This window comes from Teleopsis dalmanni, chromosome 2 (assembly GCF_002237135.1).
Source record: "Teleopsis dalmanni isolate 2A chromosome 2, ASM223713v2, whole genome shotgun sequence".
Taxonomy (NCBI): domain Eukaryota; kingdom Metazoa; phylum Arthropoda; class Insecta; order Diptera; family Diopsidae; genus Teleopsis; species Teleopsis dalmanni.
In genome coordinates, this window is record NC_051847.1 from 244,092,868 (window position 1) to 244,102,563 (window position 9,696).

Genomic DNA, 9,696 nt, shown 5'->3' on the forward strand with positions numbered 1-9,696 from the left:
TGAAAATTAGAGGTGCCTCTACTGTTGATTTCTTCTTGAATCCATAATGATTGCCTTATATTCACTATAAAGCTATGACATTCAATCTAGTTAATCAGTCATCGTTTCCTAGGTCAATCTTTTATCTCTATTAATTTTGAACTTCACCAGAAGAACCCTAATATTTTCAATCGAAGATTTTCACCGATTTCTGTGAATTTTTTCTTCTACAGACAAATCTCCGAAATCACTTTAAGGTATTCACAAGCTTTTTCCATATGCTATTTTGCATTCATTTATTATTTCCAGAGATTTACTCCGTAATCCAGATTCTCTCCACATTCTATTTGGCAATCATTATTAACTATTTTCAGAGGCTTAAGATGGTAATCTCCGCAGCAATCTGTCAAGAGGGGCGACAAACCCAATCTCTTGCGGTGATAGCTATGAAATTTGCACTGATTCGTTCTAATTAAGTTTGCGTTTTCTTGTCTCCAATTTAAATATTTACTGTGAAACATCATATAAAATATCCAAATATTGTTTAAAGTCAGTTGAAATTTTTTTAATTTTTCAAATATTTACTCCGTATTCCGTATAATTAAGCGAATTTCTATTACTCCCTTCGTGTATATTATGGTTAGATCCCAAAGGCACTTATTGAGTATTTCTTAAGAATTTTTTAATTACTTTAACTAGCCGATCACCTGGATTAACACGTTTAGTGTGAATTTCAATATAAAAATTTTTGTTATTAAACTATTGATTACTTTGTAAGAAAACGTATTTTATTAACTTACTTACTTTTTGCGTATAACTCATTAAATTATTTGCATATTCTACAACTTTTTTCGCATATACATGTAATTACGATTTGTGTTGAATAGACTGTCAAAGAAGACCTATCAACTCTACTGACACTGTTCAGTCCTCCGCTTAATAATAATAGTTTTACTTCCTTATGATCCAACACCAAACTTAATATGCCAAGAGGCACTCCTCTTTTGTGGCTCATTGGATTAAGAGAATTTATATGCCTATATAAAATTGAGTTATTATTTAAAAATATATATACTTGTGCGTATATATATTATGTAATTATAAATATTTTTAGATAAGTATTTGTTTTTGCTTGATTTAAGAAGCTTTCACATCAAGTAACTTTTTTTTGCAACCATCAATCATGTTTTGATTTGATATACGCGATAATGCGGCGGGAGTATGAAATCATAAATCAAAACAGTCTTTAATTAAGGAAATTATGTTTTTATTGCACAGATTTGAGCAATTTGAATAAAATTGTAAAGCACTCAGACTAATAACCCAAATTCAAGGAGCTAAAGACCAATTAATATCCTCATAATCAACATAATCATAATCATAATCATTATTAAAATTACTACACAATGCCAAGAAAAGTAAAATGTTTACCGTTTACCTTTTACCGCCAAACAAATTGCAGACATATTCTAGTCCTGTTATACTGCCACATTGCTGCACCTTGGAGACCTCTTGAGTTTCCAGGTTGAAATAAAACCGTAAAAACGTGTGCTTATATACATAGCCACATAGCTGCTCTCGTTTCATGCTTTCACGGCATATCCTTCAGCATAAGGGAAAATTTCATACAAAGCAAAGCAGGATAATAATGTGTACGTTTACAGAAAGGAAAGCGCAGCACAACTCCTTTTCAACGTTTAATAAAAATATACAATATACGAAATACGAAATACAAAGGATAAAGGCTAAATCCACCTACCACCTACCAACTACCAGCTACCACCCAGACACATTCAGTCAGTGCTGCCACAGAAAATTAAAATAAAGGCTGGCACAGACAAACTGTGTATGAAACTAGGTCAATAGAAAATCCATTGTAACAAATTTCATTCTCTGCCTCTTGTTAAATATTGGGCGGTAAATTTTATTTTATTCTTCTTTAATATGTGTCGGCTGCGACACCCTCTATCCTCTATCCACTATCCTCTATCCTCTGGCAGGGAAGTACGTGTGTTTATTGCAACGGGAAAAGTATCTGAAATTGAGGAGCTTAAATTGTTTAATTTGATTTTTCAAAAAGAATTACTGAAATTTGTGGTGTGCGAGAGTTTTATTAAATTTCGCTGTTAATTTTGCTTGTTTTTTATGAAAATGAAAAATTTTATTGAGTTTATTTCGCCTATCGATAGGCGATGAGTAGTGCTGATAGCCTTCCTTGTTTACTGAGCTATATAAATTCAATCAATTCGGTGTTGTTTGTAGTGCTGTTAAAATTATAAAAATTTCATATCGGATTTAATGAAAATGTTAAAGTGTCGGTTGCCTTTAGCTTGTTTAAATTCTAGTATAGATATTTTATTGGTAAATGCTCCATGTGTACCATGATGACTACATGACTATAACGACTGCGACGACTACGATGACTTCGATGACTGCGATGACTACGATGACTACGAGGCAAACTCAATCAACAAGTTGTGTCATGTAAATTGATGAAATGATTGGCAGTTGCGCTCGATTTAAAAATATTTCAAAACAAAAGTCCAAAACAGTACACGAAGGAAGATTACATTTGTTATCCTATCCTTACGTTCAGTTATTAATATGTAAAATGTGTAAAAGTAAATTATGTTTAGAGTTTATCAATAAATTTTATTGATTCTTTTTATAATTTTTTTTATAGATTTTGGGTAAAATTATTTGTATATTTTGGCGAAAACAAATATTACTATGTGCAAAATCTTTTATATATATATTAATCCTAGCTTGAGGCATAACAATAATTTTTAGTCTCTTATTAAATAGAAGGCTGTATTAATAAGTCAGTGACTTTTTGAATAAAACAAATTTTTTTCGGCAAATAAACATTTTATTTTTCTACATAATCACCTTTTAGCTCAATACATTTAGTCCAGCGTTTTTCTAATTTTCTTATTCCCTCCAAATAATAGGTTTTCTCAAAGCTCTCAAAATACGCGTTTGTTTCGATAATGACTTCTTCATTCGATTCAAATTTCTTACCGCCCAGCCATTTCTTTAAGATTTTGGCCATCGTGACTAGACAAGTGTGCACACATGAATTGTCTTGATGGAACAGCACTTTCTTCTTCACCAAATGCGGCAGTTTTTGCTTCAAATCAACGTCGAATCTGTTCAAAAGCTTTGAATAATATTCGCCGGTGATCGTTTTACCTTTCTCGAGGTAATCAATGTGAATGGCACCGCTTGCATCCCAAAAAACTGTGGTCATGACCTTGTTAGCTGACAGACTCTGTTTGGCCTTTTTTGGTCCACGTTCACCCCTAGCAACCCACTGTTTCGATTGTTCCTTGGTCTCTGGCGTATTGTGATGGATCCAGGTTTCGTCCACAGTAACAAATCAGCGCAAAAATTCGTTCGGATTACGGCTGAACATCATGAAAAACTCTTTTGAAGTGGTCACACGAGTGCGCTTATAGTCGAGTATACGCAATCCCGGCACCCATCTCGCAGAAAGTTTTTCATGTCCAAATATTCGTGTAAAATATGATGTACCTGTTCAGTTCAGATACCACACCATGAGCCAACTGAAGCACTTTCATTCTCCTATGATCATCATGGGCTAATATATAATCTTGAGTTGGAATGGTAAAGATGTGGTTTTCTATTTCCTTGTTTTTTTTTTTTTATATGTAAATTGTAAGTGACTAGAACTCAAGGCACTAAATCTATATTTTTTTGATGGTGATACATTTATATAGTATCTTTGAGTGCATAAATATTGATTTTTTTAAACACCCAATAATTGAACGTATATATCTACAGATAGCTATAGGCTGGGGAGTGTGTCCACATTGTTTTTTTTTGCCAAGACTGACTATTACAATTAACTTATTGTAATGGTTATTGAAGGTATCTACATTTATAATTAATAAAATTAGTCTGGAATTATACTAAGATTATGTCAATAAAATTTTTTTTTTTTATTTTTTTGTTTTATTTTTTGTTCTATTTGTTTTTTTTACTATTTTTTTTTATTTTGTTTTTATTATTTTTTTTTATTTTGTTTTTATTATTTTTTTATATTTTTTTTTATATTTTTTTATTATTATTTTTTTATTAATTTATTTTTTATTCTTTTTTTTTTTTTAAATTTTTATATTAATAAAATAAAGTTTATTTATAGTTCTGAATATCTGTAAATTGCAGATTGTCGTAGCGTGATAAAGTCAAATCTTTTAGTTGCCGATAACATGATTTACATATTTTAAATATATATTTATTTTTTCTTTATTGTATGATACTGTTTGTTATTTTGACATTTTATCCTTTAACACATCTAAATTCAATGAAAAAATGACCGACTGAATCTTTTGTACTCCCACAATCACAATTTTGGCAACATTGAATAGTTTATTTTTAGACAAAATCGATTTTAATCCTTCTAGTTATTTACTGATAGAATATTTTATCAAAAAGCGTATTGTGTATTTAACAGTTTAACGAATTTATTCTAATGAAGTATTTTTTATTTTTTCATTTTAGATATACCTGACATTCCTGATGACATTAAGCACCTTCAGAGCTTACAAGTGGCTGATTTCAGTTCAAATCCAATTCCTCGATTGCCTGCAGGATTTTCACAACTAAAAAATTTAACCGTTTTAGGTTTAAATGATATGTCATTAACAACACTACCACAGGATTTTGGAAGGTAAATATATCTTCTATATTTAACAATTATTTATTGTGTTATTTTTTATATTATTATTATATTTTTTATGTTATATTTTTTATATTATATTATTTATATTAATTATATTTTTTATATTATATTTTTTATATTATATTTTTTATATTATATTTTTTATATTATATTTTTTATATTATATTTTTTATATTTTATTTCATACATTATATTTTATTTTATATATTATATATTATATTTTTTATATTATTTTTTATATATTATATTTTATATATATTATTTTTTATATTAGTTTTCATATATATTTTATATTATTTCTTTATATTATTTTTTTGTATGTTTTTTAATATTATTTTTTATATTGTTTTTTATATTGTTTTTTACATTATTTTCTATTTTTTTATATATATTTCTTCTATTTTCTTTTATATTATTCTTTCTATTTTATTTTATATTTTTTTTTTTATATTATTTTCTTAAATAATAAAATAAGGTATGTGTGAAACTAGTATCGTTGAAAATAAGTTAAACGGAGCTTCAAGTATTCTAAATTTCATAAATATCATTTACAGCTTAACACAACTGGAGTCTCTGGAATTACGTGAAAATCTGCTAAAACACTTACCTGAATCCATAAATCATTTAACAAAACTGAAGCGACTTGATTTAGGTGATAATGAAATCGAAGAGCTGCCGCCATATTTAGGATATTTACCTGGTTTACATGAACTATGGTTGGATCATAATCAGTTACAAAGACTTCCACCAGAAATTGGTTTACTAACTAATCTAACTTATCTCGATGTTTCTGAAAATAGGTAAGATCTTCACTATTTAGTATTATCATTATATTTATATCTTTATCATGTTTATAATGAAATATATATATTCTATTATAAACTTTTTGTAGACTTGATCAATTACCAGAGGAAATTGGTGGACTTGTAAATTTAACGGATTTGGATTTGGCACAAAATCTCTTAGAAACACTACCAGATGGCATATCAAAATTAAGTCGTTTAACGATTTTAAAATTGGATCAAAATCGTCTACAAAGATTGAATGACACAATAGGAGCGTAAGTTTTTATTTAATAAAAAATAAAAATAAATTCTTGTCTACATTAAAAAAATAATTATTACAGTTGTGATAGCATGCAGGAACTTATTCTTACTGAGAATTTGCTTTCTGAACTACCAGCGTCTATAGGGCGTATGACCAAGTTGAGCAATCTTAATGTCGATCGTAATGCACTCGAATATCTGCCAATAGAAATCGGCAATTGTGCTAATTTGGGAGTGTTAAGTTTGCGTGATAATAAGCTAAAAAAATTGCCGCCAGAACTGGGAAATTGTAGTGTTCTACATGTTTTAGATGTTTCCGGAAATCAGTTACAATATTTACCCTATTCGTTGGTGAACTTACAACTCAAAGCTGTTTGGCTGTCGGAGAATCAAGCACAACCCTTGCTAACATTTCAACCTGACACGGATGAGGCAACAGGCGAACAGGTGCGTTTGATTTATGACATTTGATTTTTATTATTAAAATTATTTTTGTATTGAAGCATAAAAATTTAAAAAAAAATTAAATATATTTTATTTTATTTTTTTTCTTTGAAGGTTTTAACTTGCTTTTTACTGCCACAACAAGAATATCAACCAATAACTCCTGGTGAGTATCAAAATTTTTATTTTTTTTTTATTGTGTTTTAATTATTCGATTCCGAAATCATATGGTGTTGGTGTTTTAGTGGTTCCACATATCTTCAAGGTAGTAAGCCATGAGAATTATATTCTCTATTTTCATCAGTATTTGTTATGAGATAAAGTTGGGATATACTTCTTATCCGTTAGATTGCAGCGTACCATTGTCATTTCTAATTCTCTTTATGAAAGAGGAAAAAGTTATATCCGAACATGTGATTTTAAGGAGGGAGTTCTAATGAAATTTTATTGCATTATTTATTTATTGCATTATATTGAGATTTCTTTTCTTTTTTTAATTTCAATCAATTTTATTATTAAAGGTAATGAAATTTACCTAAGTGATATGTAAGTACTCTTTTATGTAGAATTCATTATTTGTTTAAATTGCAAATACTTTTTTAACTTATCTGCAATTGCAATCACTCAATAAATTATTGTTATTTTTGGTGTAGTAACAAATCGTTAATAATGAGTAAAGCTGATAAGCTGCAATTTTATTTTAAAAGCTTTGATAAACTAAACGATATCTTTTTATTGAGCAGATGACTAACAATTAATCATTTGAATTTATTGAGAAAGCAAAAATATGCCGGTTCGTCTAGTCAGTTCAGTTCAGTATACCATATTTTATTTTATTTTATTTTTATTTTTATTAATATTTTTATTTTATCAATATTTTTATTTTATTAATATTTTTATTTTATCAGCATTTTTATTTTATTAATTTTTTAAAATTTAGAGGGTTTTCGAATAGCAAAGAAAGAAAGGACAAACACAAAAATTTATTTAATTTTATTGAAATTTGGCTGACCATACAACGCTGTTTCGAGTAATGCCAAGTACTCATCATCAGTGCTCTTAGGGAATAATCGAATTTTCATTAGTTTATAGTCCGTATATAATTTCTTTGGAATGCAAGTGCCAGGCTTAGAACTCGTGTCAGCTATGGCACAAATTAAAATTAGAAGCTATGGCTAATCGTGATTATTTACAAGTAGCCAAGGCTGCACAAACTTTCAGTGCTCTAGTTCCAGGTTTTTTGTCACTTTTTTATTTATTTTATTAATAAAAAATATTAGAAAAAAATATATACGATAAAATATAAAATAAAATATGTATTTTATAATATAAAATATTATACGAGAACTAGTTATAAAGTTTCTAAACAAAATATGTTAAAGCAAATTTGATGAGTTCTGGTTTTAGAATCACAGATTCTTATGCTTGATTCTTCTTCCTCCGAGGTATGTAGCAGTATCTCCATCCTTTGTCAATAGTAATGAATCGATACTACATTTACTTAATTTTTAATTTAGAACATATTTTTAAAAGCATTACAGCTTTGGGCTTACAATTCAAGCTTGCACATGTTTAACCATCGATCAGTCAACATTGTGACCATTATGAAAGGGTTCTGGCATAGTAGCCTTAATTGGGTGTTCCAAATGATTTATTTCTGAAGTGGTTCTACTAACCTGTTTTTTATCTCCAGCTCAGTTGTATGAGATTGTCATTTTGAAAACACTGAAAACAAATCAGCCGTTTAGATTTCTTTAGAATAAAATGTGTGAACCTTAGTTATTTTAATTTCTTCCCATAAATTAAAAGAGATTGTGGTTTTGGAAATTCCGAATCAGTCCTTCGTTTTGAGTTTCTTTAAAATAGAGTGATATGTACTGGATTATCTAAAAAATGTGTAACTTCGGTCGCTCCTGCCATAAAATCTTTAATTTGCAGATGTTTGATTCACTACACGTATTAAAGGGAGAACACAAATATTGTAGATGAACACATTTATGTCTAAAAAAAAGGACAAAAACTACTCATTATAGTCATCTCAAAGAAATAAAAAAATGGAACACATTCTCTTTAAAGAAAATATTAATGTAAACCTAATTATCGTGCTTTGTAAAGAAGAAGCAAGAATGGAAATAAATAATTTTTAAGTTATGGATCACTTTTTTAACCTTTTTAATGAATTATGTTTGTTCAAGAAACATAAAAGAAATGATTGTTTATGTATATAATTTAATTAATGATTAATTTGTTTATTTGGTATTGAATATATAGTATTATTTACCTAATAATTACATAGCTATTTATTACATATATAATATATACATATTTATTGTACTTAATTCATATTATATTATTTGCAAAGTATTTATTTTTATGTTATGTGTATTTATAAAATTATAATATCTCTACAATGTATATATGTATATATATGTGATCTTTTTTTCAAATTATTTATATTCATTTTAAAGTTGCAGGTTTATGATTATTTTTATTAATTTGTATTAATACTAATGTTTATTAATACTAATTTTTATTTAGTTATTTTTATTAATTTATATTAATATTAATATTTATTTAGTTATTTTTATTAATTTATATTAATGTTATTATTTTTTTATTTATTTTATTATTTATTTATTTACTTTATTATTTTATTCTTAATTTAAAAAAAGTCAAGTACGGCTTTGGATCAGTTGGTTAAGGTGCGCTGATTCTGAGCTTCACATTTGGCAGGACCGAGTTTCAATTCCGGTACTGCAGTCTCAAAAAATAATTATTAGAATAAATAAAATACAGAATTATTTCCAAACCACTGATGAAGGGTATTTGGCAATACTCGAAACAGCTGTATGGTCAGCCAAAAATTCAATTAATTAAAATAATTTAAAAAATAAGTTTTTGTTATTGTTTCACTTCTGTTCGAAAACCTCTTTATTATTAATTTATTTAATATTTATTTGTTATTTATTTATATATTGTGTTATTTATTTATTTATTTATTGTGTTATTTATTTATTTATTGTTTTAATTATTTATTTTTTTTTTGTTCTATTCATTTATTAATTGTTTTATTTATTTATTTATTTATTGTTTTATTCTATGTTAAATTATATAGGCTTTTAAATCCTTAAACAATTTTGATTAAATCTTAAAATCGTCAATACACACAATTTTGATATGCCATCTGGTAATGTTTCTAAGAGATCTAGATTTATATGCTTTTATTCAGATTTTAAATTTTTAGATGCTTTTTTGATTTAATGCCAAATCCAAAATTGTTGAACATATAAGTCCTCTGATTTCTTCTGATAATTGATGAAGTCAGTGTATATATATATATATATTGTTTTAGCTAAATGGTCTATTCTAAATAATACACAAATTTCTTTAGTAGCCTGATGAAAGATGATTATAGAGCATAGTCGAAGTATTGGTAATAATAAAATATTGGTAATAATAAAATTTTAGTTTAAACTAATATAAAAATTGTGTGTTATTTAACATTGACCAATTAGCCCGCAC